The sequence below is a fragment of the Hemitrygon akajei genome, chromosome 17, assembly GCF_048418815.1.
Source record: "Hemitrygon akajei chromosome 17, sHemAka1.3, whole genome shotgun sequence".
In the NCBI taxonomy this organism is placed as follows: Eukaryota; Metazoa; Chordata; class Chondrichthyes; order Myliobatiformes; family Dasyatidae; genus Hemitrygon; species Hemitrygon akajei.
This window is the reverse complement of record NC_133140.1, coordinates 12,676,547-12,694,701: the sequence shown is the minus strand read 5'-3', so window position 1 is coordinate 12,694,701 and position 18,155 is coordinate 12,676,547. Positions and strand designations below refer to the sequence as shown.

The 18,155-nt window shown below is 44.5% G+C and overlaps 1 protein-coding gene across 3 annotated transcripts in view; it reads right to left on the bottom strand.

The window, feature by feature from the left end:
* il34 (interleukin 34) overlaps positions 1-18,155 on the bottom strand; it is a 123,832-nt gene that overhangs the window by 73,165 nt on the left and 32,512 nt on the right. Inside the window, exon 1 of one of the 3 annotated variants that reach the window (XM_073069683.1) lies at positions 11,479-11,571. The exons of the other annotated variants lie outside the window; for them this stretch is intronic. The gene's annotated coding sequence lies outside the window, so the exon portion shown is untranslated. Of the gene's footprint in view, positions 1-11,478; positions 11,572-18,155 lie in introns of those variants that run through there. 3 annotated transcript variants of the gene reach the window in all.

Sequence of the window (18,155 nt, the reverse complement as noted above, 5' to 3'; positions counted from 1 at the left end):
TGCACACCTTATCTATCATTAAACCATAGCTCTTCCCTCTTTCATGTGTGCCACATGCATTACAATTCCTCTCCCCTATAAAAGGAGGATGAACTTGGAAATATATGAATCTGCAGTAATATAGGCAAGGGCATCCTTCAACAGAAGGTGCAGTTTACTATGGAAAAGATCTATATTGATGCTGCCAGGGCTGGAGTACTTCGTTTATGAGGAAAGAAGGAGATGATTTATACAGTTCTCGTTACATGCATGTGCAGTTCAACTCTGAGTGATTATGAAGAAAGTTGGAAGTTAATAACTCATCTCCTTCTACCTTAGGCCACAGACTTATCAATCACCCAGCAGTGGACCACTTACGGAGGTCCAAGGCGCCGACTTCTACAAAGAAGGGATCCGTATGCTCCACGACCGCTGGACTGTGTGTAAACGTAGGAGGGACTATGTTGAAAAATAAATGTGCTAGGTTTTCTAAAATTGACTCCTTCTACCTTAGGCCACAAACTTATCAATCCCCCCCCCCCCCCATACAAACTGCCCTGTAATAGAATGTTATAAAGATTGATATTTAACGTGTGATCCAGTTGGCACATAATCTCAAATTTAGGATTTTTAGGTTCAGGGATGGTTTTGGGAACAGAGGGTGGAGTTAGGGGCCAGGTTATGATTTAGGAACAGGAATGTGAAGGAATTAGAGGACAGGCCAGAGTTTAAGTCTGTACACTGTGTTTGTAGATCCCTGGGAAAGGCGAGGACGAGGACATTCATCAGGAGGTCTGGATCACAGTCAGCAAGTCGATTGGAGGTCCGGATTGAAGGCCAGTGGCTGAAGTCTGGGTCTGCAAATCTCTGTGGGTCTGCTGAAGGAGTTGGGGCCCAGTTGTCTGCAAGCCCAGGAATCCAGTGGAGGCTGGAGGTTAAAGAAGACTGACTGTCCTGGGGTTAGAGGACTGTGTATGTTGGTAGAGAGGCAGGGAGGAATGCTTGTTGTGTTTTGTGCTGTTCTGCTGAGCATTGTGGACATGCTATGTTGGCACCAGAATGAGTGGTGACACTTGTGGGCTGCCTTCAACACATCCTTGGGTGTGTCAGCTATAACGCAAACGGCATATTTCAATGTACACGTGATAAATAAATCTAAATCTGACATCCTCTGAAGGATCCTGTCAACCACAATTCAAATTCAGAACAGAACTGGTTATTGTCCCTAGGTACTTTTACAGAAGTTAACAGCGTGGACGCAGGCTTGACATCACACAGTAAATCCCAGAGATGGATGGCCCTGAGAAAATTACTAGTGTTGCAGCTCAGGCTATGATTTACTCACTGACCTTCCAGAGATATACAATCAGATATTGCACACCCTATCTATTATTAAACCACAGCTCTTCCCTCTCTCACGTGTGCCACACACATTACAATTCCTCTCCCCTATAAGAGGATGACGAACTTGGAAATATATGAATCTGCAGTAATATGGGCAAGGGCATCCTTCAATGGAGGATGGAGTTTACTATGGAAAAGATCTACATTGGTGCTGCCAGGACTGGAGTACTTCGTTTATGAGGAAAGATGGCTAAGGATGTTCTCCCTGGAGCAAAGTAAGCAGAGGGCAGATCTTACAAAAGTCTATATTGTGATGCAAGGTCAGTCTCTTTCTCCCAGTGCAAGGGAGTCTAGAACTACTGGGTGTAGGTATGAATCAAGGTCAGAATCAGGTGTATACGTTATGAAGTGACACAATTCCGGACTAAATTTGAATCAACAAAAGATTGCTTGACAGTTGTGGCAGAGCTTGAATGCTATCACCTCTTATAAAGTAAAATCAAGCAACACAGGCAACAACAGGGCTTCACTCCCAGGTGAGCTACGTGTTTCTCTGCTCGCTTTGACCATCATAGCAATTTGGGAGCCCTCATGCAGGATTCCCTAAAGATTAATCAGTAGTGAGGAAGGTGAGCAAAATGTTAACATTCATTTTGAGGACTAGAATATAAAAGAAAGGATGTAATGCTATATAAGCACTGGCAAGGCCTCCCTTGGAGAATTGTCTGCAGTTTTGCCTCCCTCCTTTAAGAAAGGATTTGTTACATTGGAGAGGGTTCAGAGGAGGTTCATGAGAATAACTTCAGGAATGAAAAGGTTATCATTTGAGCAGTGATTGATTGCTCTGAACCTATACTCACTGGAATTGAGAAGAATGAGAGAATTGCCTTGAAATCTACGGAATGTTGAAAGACCTAGATAGAGTGGATGTGAAAAGGATGTTTCCTTTGGTGATGTAGTCTAGGACCAGAGGGCACAGCCTCAAAATAGAGGGATGAGCATTTAGAACACAGATGAGGAGGAATTTCTTTAGGTAAACCTGTGGAATTCATTGCCACAGGTGGCTGTGGAGGCCAAGTCACTGGGGTACATTTAAGGCAGAGGTTGATAGGTTTTTGATTAATCAGGGCATGAAAGGTTATGGGGAGAAGGCAGCAGGATGGAGGTTAAGAGGGAAATGGATCAGCCATGATGAAATGGCAGAGCAGATGGGCCAAATGAACTAATTCTGTTCCTACGAGTTACAGTCTTAAAGCATGGAGGAACCATCATGAATACCCACAATCCCCAACTCCTGCCTGCAAAATGACTTGGATCTGCTCCAATTTGCCTACCCGTGCAACAGGTCCACAGCAAATGCCATCTCATTGGCTCTTCACTCAATCCTGGAACATCTGGACCACAAAGATGTATACATCAGGTTGCTCTTTATCGACTACATTCAATACCATCAATCCCTCAAAAATAACCAACAAAATTCAAGACCTTGGCCTCCATACATCCTTGTGCAATTGGATCCTCGAATCCTTCACTTCCAGACCTCAGTCAGTTTGGATTGAGAACAACATCTCCTCCATAATCTCCATCAGCACAGGTACACCACAAGGCTGTATGCTTAGACCCTGCTCTACTCGCTTTACTCTGAACACTTACACTTTACACTCTAGTCGCCTCAGTACAGGAAGGATGTGGAAGCCATAGAAAGGGTGCAGAGGAGATTTACAAGGATGTTGCCTGGATTGGGAAGCATGCCTTATGAGAATAGGTTGAGTGAACTCGGCCTTTTCTCATTGGAGCAATGGAGGATGAGAGGTGACCTGATAGAGGTGTACAAGATGATGAGAGGCATTGATTGAGTGCATATTCAGAGGCTTTTTCCCCAGGGCTGAAATGGTTGCCACAAGAGGACACAGGTTTAAGGTGCTGGGGAGTAGGTACAGAGGAGATGTCTGTACCATCTGCCAGCAATGGTGGTGAAGGCGGATACAATAGGGTCTTTTAAGAGGCTTTTAGATAGGTACATGGAGCTTAGTAAAATAGGTACATAGGTACATGGAGGTACATAGGTACATGGAGCTTAGTAAAATAGAGGCTATGGGTAAGCCTAGTAATTTCTAAGGTAGGGACATGTTCAGCACAACTTTGTGGGCTGAAGGGCCTGTATTGTGCTGTAGGTTTTCCATGTTTCGATGACTGAGCGGCTAAGCACAGCTCCAAAACCACATTTAATTTTGATGTTGATACCTCTGTCGTAGACCAAATCAAAGGTAGCGATGAATCAGCATATCAAAGGGAGACTGAAAATCTGACTGTGTGGTGCCACAACAATAACCTCTTACTCAATGTCAGGAGGCCAAGGAGCTGATTGTTGACTTCAGGAGGAGGAAACCAAGAGGTCCATGATCCAGTCCTCATTGGGGGAAGCAAAGGCTGGAGAGGGCCAGCGACTTTTAGTTCCTCGGTGTTATCAGTTACGAAGAAAGCATGGCAGCTCCTCTATTTCCTTAAGAGTCAGTGAAGATTTGGCACGACATCTAAAACTTTGAAAACCTTCTATGGATTTGTAGTGGAGAGTATATTGACTTGCTGTATCACAGCCTGGAATGGAAAGACCAACGCCCTTGAACAGAAAATCCTACAAAAGGTAGTGCATTCAGCTCAATCCATCATGGGTAACATCCTCCCTACCACTGAGTACATCTACGTGAAACGTTGTCACAGGAAAGTAGCACCCATCATCAGGGACACCCACCATCCAGGTCATGTCACTGCTACCATCGGTAAAAGAGTGCAGGAGCCTCAGGACTCACACCACCTGATTATTACCCCTCAACTATCAGGCTCTTGAATCAAAGGAGTAACGTCATTCGCCGCATCATTGAAATAAAGTTCCCGCAAGCTATGGACTCCATTTCGCCTATGGCTGCAATTGTGCCTTACATCAATAGGTTGGGCCCAGAACAGATCTTCAGAGATGTTGACACCCAAGAACTTGAAACTGCTTACCACCTTTTGATTGAAAGCATATCACTGCTTTCCATTACTGGCCCCTCAATAAGGACCGATGTGTGTTCTCCTAACTTCCCCTTCCTGAAATCCACATTGGTCTTACTGCTCAAGGTTTCAAGCAAGAAGGGAAAGGTACTGTTTATAGTTTAAGGTAAGAAAAAAAAAAGATTTAAAGCGAAACTAAGGGGTAAGCTTATCACATGGGAGCTGTAAAGCCAAGTACAATTACAGTGTTGGAGAGAGATTTGGATAGAAAAGGCAAATAGGACTGATTTAGATTGGCTGGTAGCTCAGCCAAAGGGTTGTTTCTGTACTCTATGACTTTAACTGCGCCCTCTCCCATTCCCTTTACCCCTGTGTTTTTCCAATTTCATTTTATTGCACCCTGAACTCATGTAATTATCCCATTCCCCATCCTTTCCTTCCACGTTATATAGAGCCATGTCCTCTCATCAGCTGCGAATTCCAGACACACCTAAAGCTTCTCAAACAACAGTAAACTGTGATGAACTGAACCTCCATTGGCAGTGAGCAACAAGAGCTAATGGAGACCAGAGTTCAAAGCCTAGTCTTTAGGGTCCCGTTCATTAGAGAGCCCAGTGATTGAGGCCCAGAGTTCTCAAGTCCTCATCCAGGAACTCCATTTGTCGGAGAGTCCTGGGATCAATACCGATAATTGAAGTCCAAAGGTCAATCAGGTCCAGAATCTCAAGGCCGGACAGCCAGAGCTCTGAGTCTGCGCATCCAATGGGGAAGTCAAAGGTTAAATGTCTGTCAGTCAAGCTACAAGCTAAAGACGCCCTGGCCTGGGGTTATAGGACCACATGTGTGCATGCACGTATCTGTGCAAGTGTCCATGTGCGCACACGTGTGTGTTTGTGTGTGTGTGCACGCACTCGGTGTGCGTGCAATGTGGCTGTTTCTATGCTGTATGACTCCATACAACACTCCTCCTCAATCCATCAGCTTGTTGCCTACACTTTACACTCTACTGTCGCCCTCCAGGGTGAGTGGGGCGGATCTAGAAGATACAAGCCTGGCATCAGTGAAGTGCCAAGGGCATGGATTCTATTGTCGTCCCTCTCCTCATCGGTGGGTATGCATGGTGCAGTCCCCGGGATGCCCCCACCTCACCACACTACCACGGACTGTACATGCATACCCAGAGATGATAGGTGCCAACGTGGTGAAGATGCCAGAGTGCAGCTCTCAATTCCATCAGCTCTCAGATAATCCCACTCCCCACTGAAACCTACTCACTTTCCACACACACTCTGATTCTCCCACCACCCGCCTATGCTGTACAGATAGTTTACAACTAGCTAATTAACATGCCAGCACATTGTGGGAGAACAACTGACTCACAGAGACACGGGGAGAACGTGTGAATGCTGCACGGGCAGCGGCCTAGGTAGGAATTGAACCACAGTCCGCCAGAGCTGTGAAACAGTGGCTCCCCACTTACTCCCCTCTCCCATCAGGCTGAAGACAAAAGCCCGAAAGCATGTACCACCAGGTTCAAGGATGGTTTCTGCCCCATTGTTATAAAACTATCAAATGGTTCCCTAAGACAGCAAGAAAGTCCCTTGACTTTACAATCTACCTTTTTATGAGCTTGCATCTTATTGTCTACCTGCACTGCACTTTCTCCCTAACTGTAACACTTTATCCTGCGTTTTGTGAATTGTTTTACCTTGTTCTGTCTCAGTGCACTGTGTAATGATTTGATCTGAATGAATAGTATGTAAGACAGTACCTTGATACAATTCCAATATCACCTGGGCCCATCTTGCAGAATACAACAAGCAATGCCAGAGGCAAGTTCAAAGGAAATGTGCAGGGTAAACTTGTTTTTTTTAAAAAAAAATGTACAGAGTGGTGGGTGCCTCAAATGTGCTGCCAAAGCTGGTGGTGGAGGCAGAGAGAATGTAGAACAGCACAGAAACAAGCCCCTTGGCCCACAACATTGTGCCGAACCAATTAAATTAAATGGCCATCTAGACTCGTCTCTTCTACCTACACATTGCCCATATCCTTCCATTTTCCTCACATTCATGTACCTATCTAAACATCTCTTTAAAAAGTCTCTAATGTCTCTACCACCACCCCAGTGCATTCCAGACACCCAACACTCCTTGTGTAAAAACTTACCCCTCACATTTCCTTTGAAATTACCCTCTCCTTAAATGTAGGCATTTCAACACTTGGAGAAAAACACTGTCTGTCTACTCTACCTATGCGTCTCATAATCTTCTAAAACTTTGCCAGGTATTCCCACAGCCTCCACCACTCCAAAGAAAACAACCTCTCATTATGGTATGCGCCCTCTAACGAATCCAGGCAATATTCTGGTAAACCTCTCTGCACCTTCTCAACATCATGAGGCAACTAGAACTGCATGCAGTTCTCCAGATGCAGCCTAACTAGACTTTCATAAAGCTGCAACACGTCTTACTGACTTTTGAAGTCAGTGGCTCGACTAATAAAGGCAAGCATGCCACATGCCTTCTTAACCACCTTATCAACCTGTGTAGCCACTTTTAGGGAGCTTTCAGATACAGAGATGCTTAAGAGGCTCCTAGAAACACACATGAATGTGCATAGCATGGAGATGGTGGACCCTGATGCTTTTGCAATTCAAAAGTTCTTCAGAAATCAAGAATGAGACATAAAACTTATTGCTAACAATTTTATTATGTGGTACAAGAAGAAAAAAACCAAGAAAGAAAGAACATCTGAAAGAACACAGAAAAGACAAAAGAAAAAGTTGTCATGGCTATCTCTTATCAGACAAGAGATAGCAAAATTCCAGCGATAACAATCAACCTATGAAAAACCAGATTCAAGTGTTGTGATACCTGCTAAAAATTCTAGAGAAATACAGAAACAACTGTGCAGCTCCAACAATTCTGGAAAAGCTTGACATCAAAGAGGACTAGCAGTTAGCTTGCTAAGGCATTCCATCTACAGCCAGTCACTCACTCCACCATCAACACGCAGTAACAGCAGTGTGTACCGTCTGCAGCAACTCAACCAGACTCCTTAGATAGCATCTTCCAAACCCACCACCTCTCCCAGCTGGAAAGACAAGGGCAGCAAAATCACAGGGAACACCACCGGCTGGAAGTTGTTCTCCAAGTCACACACTCTCCTGACATGGGAATTTATCACCGTTCCTTCACCACTGCTGGAATCTTGGAAATTGGGGTGGATTGTGAGGCTATTGCACAAGAGGACTGTTCAATCATCTTATAACAGCTGTCCTTGAGCCTGGCGACATGTAGCTTCAGGTTTTTGTATCTTCTGCCGGAAGGGAAAGGGAAGAATAGAGAGTGTCCAGGCAGCAGGGGTCTTTGATTACATTGGCTTCTTTAACAAGGCAGTGAGAGATGCAGACAGAAATCATAGGTTAATGTTTGCAATGTGGTGTTTGTTTGCAACACCTTGGTCCATGAAGCATTTTGAGTTCATACGTGGAAGAACCTGAACAACACTCAAACTTGGATTGATAAGAGGCAAGTAACATTTGCCCCAAACAAAGAGCACATAGTAACCCATTCTGAGAGAATCTGACCATCTCCCATTAACATTCAAGGACATTACCACAATTCAATTCCCTACCATCTACATCAACTAGCAGCATGAATACACAAATACTGTATTAAAAGTAGGTGCAGTAGGCCATTCCGCTCCTTAAGCCTGCTCCATTTGGCTCATCTTCTGTTGTATCTCAATGCCAGGCTCCCGTTTTATCCCTACATCCCCAAATATCTATCAGCCTTAACACTGAATGTAATCAGCATCTAGGTCACCACAGCAAAGCGGGATAGAGAATTCCAAAGATTTACCAACCTCTGAGTGAAAGAATTTCTTATTCCTAAATAGCCTACCCTAGTTCTAGTTTCTTTACCAAGAGAAATATTCCCACTCCCAATGTATACTTGACTGAGCTTTTTAGAATTTTGTGTATTTCAATAAGATTACAACTACAGGGAAGAGATGTCTAATCTCATATGACTGACCTGCCATGCCAGAAACCTGTTTGGCAAATCTTCATTGCATTCCCTTTATAGAAAGGACATGCTTTTTATCAGGTAGAGAGACCAAAATTGTAAACCATACTCCAACGCAGTCTCATCAAGGTCTTTAAAATGTATTAAGATACCTTTGCTGGTGCATTCAAATTCTCTATCAATTGTGCCTAATATACCTGTTCCTTTCCTCACTGACTGCTCCACTTGCATGTTAGCCTTTAGTGACGTTTCTAAGAACACTCTTGCATCTTAGAACATCAATATTTCTCCAATCTCTAAACATTCAAAATAATACTCAGCATTTCCGAGGCAGTAACCTGATTATTTCACCCACGCTCACTCAGCCACTCTGTATCGCCCTGAAGCCCTTTGCACCCTTTCACACTGCCAGCTGGATACACAAATTAAATAGAAATCAAAGGCTGGGCAGCTTCTAGAGAGTTAACCTTATTCCCCTGAGCCATTTCCATGTCACAATCTAGAGCATGGTGCCCACAGAACTGGTGGAGTTCACATCTTAGGATCTGGATGAGTACCTGAATCACCAAGGCTTTGGTAGGCCACAGACGATGGCTGGTAAATGGGATCAGTGTAGGTAGGCGCCCGATGGTCAGCACAAATATGGACCCAGTTTGGCAGTCTTTTTGCCAGGGTCATTGAAGTCAAGAACTAAAGGGTATAGAGGAGATATTCAACAGAAACCTGAGGGGCAGAGTGCTCAGTATATGGAATGAGCTGCCATGGAAGTGGTTGAACAATGACACTTAAAAGGTACCTGGACAGGTACACAGAGAGGAAAAGTTTAGAAGGATAAGAACCTCTTTAGGTGCTGTACGATTTTATGATGGAAGACACTACATAGAATGTGCACCTCCAACAACTCTGAAGCTCAGCGCTGTCCAGGACAAAGCTTCTTGTAAAGTAGTCCATGTACTGTACTGTTATAGTACTGTGCTGTTTATTCACTGTGCACCATGAACAAAAGAGACCACCCATATCCCGGAGTTTGAGGACTAGTATTCGGAATCCTCATTCATCACCGTCCACAAGTCCTGAGGTGGATATTCTATATTGGCAGCGTTACATGTGGCACCATTAGCCATAATTAGGGGTGTTGGTTGCTTACACAACTGACACATTTCACTGTATGTTTCAATGGAAATCCAATAAATCAATCTGAATCTTGACATCCACCAGTAGGTTTGATAGCTGCTTGGCAAAACCAACACCTGGATTTGCCTCCAAGACATTGCAACGTATTACTATTAGGACATAGAACATTACAGAACAGTACAGCCCCTTGGGCCCACGATGCTGTGCCAACTTTTTAACCTATTCTGAAAATCACAACCTTCCCTCCTACATTGCTCTCTATTTTTCACTCCAAAAAGTTTTTTAAATGCCGCTGGTATTAGCCATTTCTATCCTGGGAAGACGTCTCTGGCTTTTTATTCGATCTATGCCTCTCATCATGTGCACCTCCATCAAGACACCTCTCACCCTCCCTCACTCCAGAAAGAAAAGCTCTAACCCACTCAGCCTATCCTCATGAGATGTGTGCTCCAATCCAGACAGCATCCTGGTAAATCTCTCTCTAAAGATTCCACCTCTTTTCTATGATGAGGTGACCAGAACTGAAGTTTTCCAAGTGTGCTCTAACTGAAGTTTCATAGAGCTGCAACATCACCGTGCAGCTCTTGAACTCAATTCCCCCACTAGCTGTGACCAAAACACCAAGCGCCTTCTTAGCAACTTTGAGGGATCTATGGACATGGATCCCAAGATCCCTCTGTTTATTTTTCAGTAGCATGCAGGTCAGGTTCTCAGAGCTCTCTGACCAAGTTCATTTTCCCTTCATCAGAAAGAATGGTAGTGTTTAGACACTGTCACCACCTTATCAATGGAAAGTAGGGATGGTGTTAAATACTGGTCTTGTCACTAATATCCGTGAACCCAGAAGCTTGGAAGAGAACTTTGAGTTAAAACATTTGGAAAAAAACATTCACAGGAAACCTGAAAAAAAAATTGAGAAATTACTGGAAAAACTCAGCAGGCCAGGCAGCATCAGAGAAAAGCGAAAAAGTCAGTGTAATGGGTCTAAGAACCACGGAAGAATACATGCCAAGACTAATTTCTCTCCTAGTTCTGACACAGGATTTTCGAGCTATAGCATTAACTGTTTCTTTCTCCGCAAAGGCTATCTGACTCACAGTGTTTCCAGAATTTGGAGTAAAAATCTTGCTTTGATTAATCTCTTATTCTGAGTAAAGCCATACTTCAGGACTGAGTTCACTGACTTGGCACTGAGTAATCACAAATGATTTTAGTTTTTTCCCCGTCGCTGATACAATGTGGGTTAACTGGTATAACAGCTTTGTGTTCCGTCGTCAAGTGTAAGCAGCGCCACGAATCAATCCCCAGCATCAGGCTCCAGAGGAAACCACCACGCTGCCTCCACTGGGGTACTCGGCGCCAAAGTCAGCCAAATGTCCGCAACACTTTCTTCATCAGCGCATGTCAACCCATTGTCAAAAAACCAAGTCATTCGCGCCTTAGCAAAACCAACTTTAACATGCACTACAGAAAATCCATCAATGCCGAATAATCGCCGGCTGCCCGTTAACAGAGGGTAGGTGAATGGGCAGGTGTAGCACTTTGGCCGCTTGCAGGGATAATTGTTAGCAGACCATTGGAGTGCCACACTGGAAGGTCGCATCCAACACAGAACAATCAAGGGTGCATGATGCTTTGCTGCAATATTTTCCAGGTGCACGAACATTATAGCTTAGTATTATAGTTTGCTGCTATAATGACAACCGCAGCAACAATTACTAAACCCTAAAATATAGTGGACGCTGACGAGAAATCCTGTCCGGTCCAAATGCAACCCCGATTCCTCCTCGCTGGGATGTGAATATTCCAGCATCTAAGTTGCATACAGTCGGCTAATCATGAAATAACGCTATCATTTGACTTCGCAGATTACAAACCTTGTCAACGTGTATTTCCAGAGAAAAGCGACTGCAACTGACAATCTCACGGGAGGAAAGGTGTTATTTGCGAATGAAAGTTGTCAATTATATGCTATTTTACCGCCTCGGTGCGCACTTACTTGGTCGGTTGCTGAGAGCATCAGCTGTTGCCGAACATCACGGCAGCTCCTCAGTCCGTCTCGCACTGCACAACCTTCATGCTCCCCCCGCCCCCACAGCGGGTCACGTGCGCCCCGGGACCTGTCACTCAGCCGCAACCCTGGCGGGCGGGCCGGCCGGCGTCAGGGGGCATGCGTGGGCGCACGGCACGCCGGGGATTGTAGTCCTCTCGGTGAGAAACGGAGGCTGGAACCACCCTGTCGCGCCTGCGCGGTAATGCTCCTCCCCGCCCACTGCCCTCGACATATGGTCCTTGGGTTAGCAAGCTGTAGTTGGATTAGATCGCATGAGCGGGAGGATGGTTACGTTTTTACAGGGATCAAGAGTAGCAATCTAAAGAGAAAGCAAAACCTGAAAAGATCTTCCCATCAACCTTGCCAATCATTCCCCCATCTTGTTACAGGAACTAAAAGAAAAGCAAAACCTCTCCTTTTGCCTCTTCACTACCCAACATCCAAGAACCCGAACATTATTTCCAGGTGACGGTCTGCAGAACCCCACTAATCACCATCAGCCAATCAGCAAATGTCCCTTTATTCCCACTCTATGCCTCCTGCCAATCAACTAATCCTTTGTCCATGCCGGTACCTTTCCTATAATAACATGGACTCTTGTTAAGCAGCCTCATATGCGACTTCTTGCAAAAGGCCTTCTGAAAATCCAGGTAAACAACATCCACTGACTGATCCTGTCTATCCTGCCTGTTATTCCCTCAAAGAAATCCAACAAATTTGCCCGGCAAGATTTTCCCTTAAGGAAACCATGCTGACTTTGCCCTATTTTATCATGTGCCTCCAAGTACCCCAAAATCACATTCTTAACGATTGAGCACAGCATCTTCTCAAACACTGGCTAACTGACCTGTAATTTCCTTTCTTCTCCCTCCCTCCCTGAAGGCTGGAGTGACATTTTCCAGTCCTCTGAAACCAGGCTAGAATCTATTGATTCTTGAAAGATCATGACTAATGCCTCCACAATCTCTTCAACTACCTTTTTCAGAACCCTGGGGTGTAGTCCATCTGGTCAAGGTGACTTATCTACCCTCAGACTGTTCTCCCTATTAATAAACTGCACTCACTCTGCTTCCTGACACTCTCAAACTTCCGGCATATGGCTAGTGTCTTTCACAGTGAAGACTGATGCAAAATACTTATTGAGTTTGTCTGACATTTCCTTGTCCCCCATTACTACTACTTCAGTGTCATTTTCCAACGGTCCAAAATCTACTCTCTACTTTTACTCTTTATACATCTGAACAAAACTTTGCATATCCTCTTTGATATTATTGGGCAGCTTTCCTCCATATTTCATCTTTTCCCCCTTTATGGCTTTTTTAGTTGCCTTCTGTTGGTTTCATAATCTTCCCAATCCTCTAACTTCTCAATTATTTTTACTCAATTATATGCCCCACTTGTGCTTTTATGTTGGCTTTGTCTTCCCTTGTCAGCCACAGTTGCATTATCCTGGGAATGCAGATCCAGAATTCCTTGAAAGCAGTGTCACAGGTAGACAGGGTTGTAATGAGAGATTTTGGCACATTAGCCTTCATAGATCAAAGTATTGATTACTGCAATTGGGAGGTTAAGTTGAAATTGATTAAGGTGTTTGAAGCAAGAGGTGGAGAGTGAAGAAGTAGAGGCATCTCGGAGAGAAGCCATTATTTTTTAAACTGATTGAGGAAAAGAGGCTAGACTGTGCAGGTGCGTGACGTAGTGCGCAAAAGGTTTTTTTAAAAAAAAGACCGCCAGATACAGCGGCCATTGTCGCAGCAGCCAGCGTCAGAGTGGACTGAGTCAGAGCGGGACGGCTTTGGCTCAACAGGCTTCGGTGTGACCAGGCAGAGGTGGGGGTAGGTTCTGGTAAGTTTTGTTTTGTTTGTTTAGAGTAGAGAGAATGCCAGGTAGGATGTTGGAATGCCCCTCTTGCAGGATGTGGGAAGTTAGAGAGACCTCCGGTGTCCCTGACAACAACACCTGCAAGAAGTGAATCCAGCTGCAGCTCCTAACAAACCACGTTAGGGAACTGGAGCAGGAGCTGGATGACCTCCGGATCATTCGGGAGAATGAGAAGTTTATAAATAGTAGCTACAGGGAGGCAGTTACACCAAAGGAGCAGCTCACCGGTAACTGGGTTACTGTCAGGCGAGAGAAGGGGAAAGGGCAGGCAGAGCATTCCCCTCAACAACAGGTGTACTGATTTGGATACTGCTGGGGGGGTGGGGGGATGACTTACCTGGGACAAGCTGTGGCAGCCGGATCTCTGGCACTGAGTCTGGTTCTGCAGTGCAGAAGGGAGGGAGGAAGAAGAGGAGAGTGGTAGTGATAGGGGACTTGATAGTTAGAGGTACAGACAGGAGGTTCTGTGGTTGTGACAGAGACTCTCGGTTGGTTTGTTGCCTCCCGGGTGCAGGGTCAGGGATGTCTCTGATCGCGTGCACAGCATTCTGAAGTGGGAGGGTGATCAGCCAGTTGTTGTGGTACACATTGGTACCAATGACATAGATAGAAAGAGTCAGGAGGTCCTGAAGAGTGAGTACAGGGAGCTTGGTAGGAAATTGAAAAACAGGACGTCGAGGGTGGTAATCTCAGGATTCCTACCTGTGCCACGTGCCAGAGAGGGCAAGTGTAGGATGCTCTGGAAGATGAACACGTGGCTGAGGAACTGGTGTTGGGGGCAGGGTTTCAGATTTCAGGATCATTGGGACCTCTTCTGGGTCAGGTGGGACCTGTACAAGAGAGACGGGTTACACCTGAACTACAGGGAGACCAATATCCTTGCAGGGAGGTTTGCTAGTGCTGTTCGGGTGGTTAAACTAGATTTTCAGGGGGATGGGAACCAGAGTGCCAGAGCAGATAGTGGAGTGGGGGGTGAAAATAAATTATGTTAAAGTTTCATGCAGTCACAAATAGAAGGTTTGAGTGTGGTGGTAATAATCTTCTGAGGTGTGTCTATTTTAATGCGAGGAGTATTGTGGGGAAGGCTGATGAGCTGAGGGTGTGGATTGACACATGGAATTATGACATTATAGCCATTACTGAAACTTGGCTACAGGAGGGGCAGGACTGGCAGCTCAATGTTCCAGGGTTCCAATGTTTCAGACATGGTAGAGGCTGAGGGATGAAGGGTGGGGGGGGGGGGGTAGTGTTGCTAGTCAGGGAAAATGTTACAGCAGTGCTCAGACAGGACAGATTAGAGGGCTTGTCTACCGAGGCCATATGGGTGGGGCTGAGAAACAGGAAAGGTATGACCACATTAACGGGGTTGTATTATAGACCACCCAATGGTCAGCGAGAATTGGAGGAGCAAATCTGCAGAAAGATAGCAGACAACTGCAGGAAACATAAAGTTGTGATAGTAGGGGATTTTAGTTTTCCGCATATTGATTGGGACTCGCATACTGTTAAAGGTCTAGACAGGTTAGAGTTTATAAAATGTGTCCAGGGAAGTTTTCTAAATCAATATATAGAGGTACCGACCAGAGAGGATGCAATATTAGATCTCCTGTTAGGAAATGAGTTAGGACAAGTGATGGAAGTGTGTGTAGGGGAACACTTTGTTTCCAGTGATCACAACACCATTAGTTTCAACTTGATCATGGATAAAGATAGATCTGGTCCTCAGGTTGAGGTTCTAAACTGGAAAAAGGCCAAATTTGAAGAAGTGAGAAAGGATCTAAATAGTGTGGATTGGGACAGGTTGTTCTCTGGTAAAGATGTCATTGGTAGTGGGAGGCCTTCAAAGGAGAAATTTTGAGAGTGCACAGTTCGTATGTTCCTGTCAGGATTAAAGGCAAAGTGAATAAGGATAAGGAACCTTGGTTCTCTAGGGATATTGGAACTCTGATAAAGAAGAAGAGAGAGATGTATGACATGTATAGGAAACAGGGAGGAAATAAGATGCTTGAGGAGTATAAAAAGAGTAAGAAAGAAATCAGGAGGGCTAAAAGAAGACATGAGGTTGCTTTGGCAGTCACGGTGAAGGATAATCCAAAGAGCTTCTACAGGTATATTAAGAGCAAAAAAAAATAGTAAGGGATAAAATTAGTCCTCTTGAAGATCAGAGTGGTCGGCTATGTATGGAACCAAAAGAAATGGGGGAGATCTTAAATGGGTTTTTGCATCTGTATTTACTAAGGAAACTGGCATGGAGTCAATGGAAATAAGGCAAACAAGTAGTGATGTCATGGAACCTATACAGATTGAAGAGGAGGAGGTGCTTGCTGTCTTGAGGAAAATCACAGTAGATAAATTCCCAGAACCTGACAGAGTATTCCCTCAGACCTTGAAGGAGACTAGTGTTGAAATTGCAGGGGCCTTGGCAGATATATTTAAAATGTCGGTATCTACGGGTGAGGTGCTGGAGGATTGGAGGATAGCTCATGTTGTTCCGTTGTTTAAAAAAGGCTCTGAAAGTAATCCGGGAAATTATAGGCCAGTAAGCTTGACGTCAGTAGTAGGTAAATTGTTGGAAGGAGTACTAAGAGATAGGATCTACAAGTATTTAGATAGACAGGGACTTATTAGGGAGAGTCAACATGGCTTTGTGCATGGTAGGTCATGTTTAACCAACCTATTAGAGTTTTTCAAGGAGGTTGCAAGGAAAGTGGATGAAGGGAAGGCAGTGGATGTTGTCTACATGGACCTTAGTAAGGCCTTTGACAAGGTCCCGCATGGGAGGTTAGTTAGAAAGATTCAATCGCTAGGTATACATGGTGAGATAGTAAACTGGATTAGACATTGGCTCAATGGGAGAAGTCAGAGAGCGGTAGCGAAGGATTGCTTCTCTGAGTGGAGGCCAGTGACTAGTGGTGTGCCACAGGGATCAGTGCAGTGCTGGGTCCATTGTTATTTGTCATCTGTATCAATGATCAGGATGATAATGTGGTAAATTGGATCAGCAAATTTGTTGATGATACAAAGACTGGAGGTGTAATGGACAGTGAGGAAGGTTTTCAAAGCTTGCAAAGGGATTTAGACCAGCTGGAAAAATGGGCTGAAAAATGGCAGATGGAGTTTAATGCAGACAAGTGTGAGGTATTGCACTTCAGAAGGTCAAACCAAGGTATAACATACAAGGTAAATGGTAGGACACTGAGGAGTGCAGTAGAACACAGGGAACTAGGAATACAGATACAAAATTCCCTAAAAGTGGCATCACAGGTAGATAGGGTAGTAAAGAGAGCTTTTGGTACATTGGCCTTTATAAATCAAAGTATGAGTATAAGAGTTGGAATGTTATGGTGACATTGTATATGGCATTGGTGAGGCCGAATTTGGAGTATTGTGTGCAGTTTTGGTCACCAACTTACAGGAGGGATATTAATAAGGTTGAAAGAATGCAGAGAAGGTTTACAAGGATGTTGCCGGAGCTTGAGAAACTGAGTTACCGAGAAAGGTTGAATAGGTTAGGACTTTATTCCCTGGGGCATAGAAGAATGAGGGGAGATTTGATAGAGGTGTATAAAATTATGATGGGTATAGACAGAGTGAATGCAAGCAGGTTTGTTCCACTGAGGCTAGGGGAGAAACAAACCAGAGGACATGGGTTAAGGGTGAAGGGGGAAAAGTTTAAAGGGAACATTGGGGGGGGGGGGGCTTCTTCACACAGAGAGTGGTGGGAATGTGGAATGAGCTGCCAGATGAAGGGTAAATGTGGGCTCACTTTTAACATTTAAGAAAAACTTGGACAGGTGAATGGATGAGAGGGGTATGAATGGATATGGTCCAGGTGCAGGTCAGTGGGACTAGGCAGAAAAATGGTTCGGCACAGCCAAGAAGGGCCAGAAGGCCTGTTTCTGTGCTGTAATGTAATGTTCTATGTCAGCGAAACCTAATTTGAAGTATTGTGTGCAGTTCTGGTCACCAATCTACAAGAAAGGTATTAATAAGTTTGAAAGAGTACAGAGAACATTTACAAATGGAAAGGAGAGAAAACCAGCTAGTTTTCGTAAGGGCAGAGATGGACAGAACAAAGGGAACAATGAGACCAAACAAATAAATATAGCAGTCGGATAGGATGAGAGTGGGATTTGAGGACCTGAATTACAGGGAAAGGTTGAATAGGTTAGGACTTTATTCCCTGGAGCTAATAATAATGCCATAGGATGTGCCCATCAAAAGAAAATAAAGAAAATCAGAGTCAAATTATGTCAGACAGAACTGAGTTCCTCCAGCACTTTGTGTGTTACTTGAGATTTCCTGCATCTGTGTTCTTGATGTCGGATAGAAATGGCCAATACTGGATACAAACGGTGAGTTAGCAAACTTTGAAAAACTTGATAATGTACAGAACTCTGCACGTGTCCAAACAGCTTGGCCCTGCAGCTTGCATTGAGCCTTCTAAAAGTGTGGGAGACTGCAGGGAGGTCAGAACAGGTGTGGGATGTGGAATTAAAGTCACGAGCAACCAGCACAACGTCACTCCCTCTCACTGAAGGTTGTTGCTCCATAAGGCACCGAGTGCAGCATCTCATTTTGATGAAGATTGAGTGAACCACTGCTTCACTTTGTTACGTACCCCGTAACTGGGTCACTTACCAGCAAAGATAGAGAGGTCCGTTGAAGTCTGATGGTACTATTTTTAACAGTGTTTAATAATAAAAATACACAAAATAATATCAAGTCAAACTTACAGATAA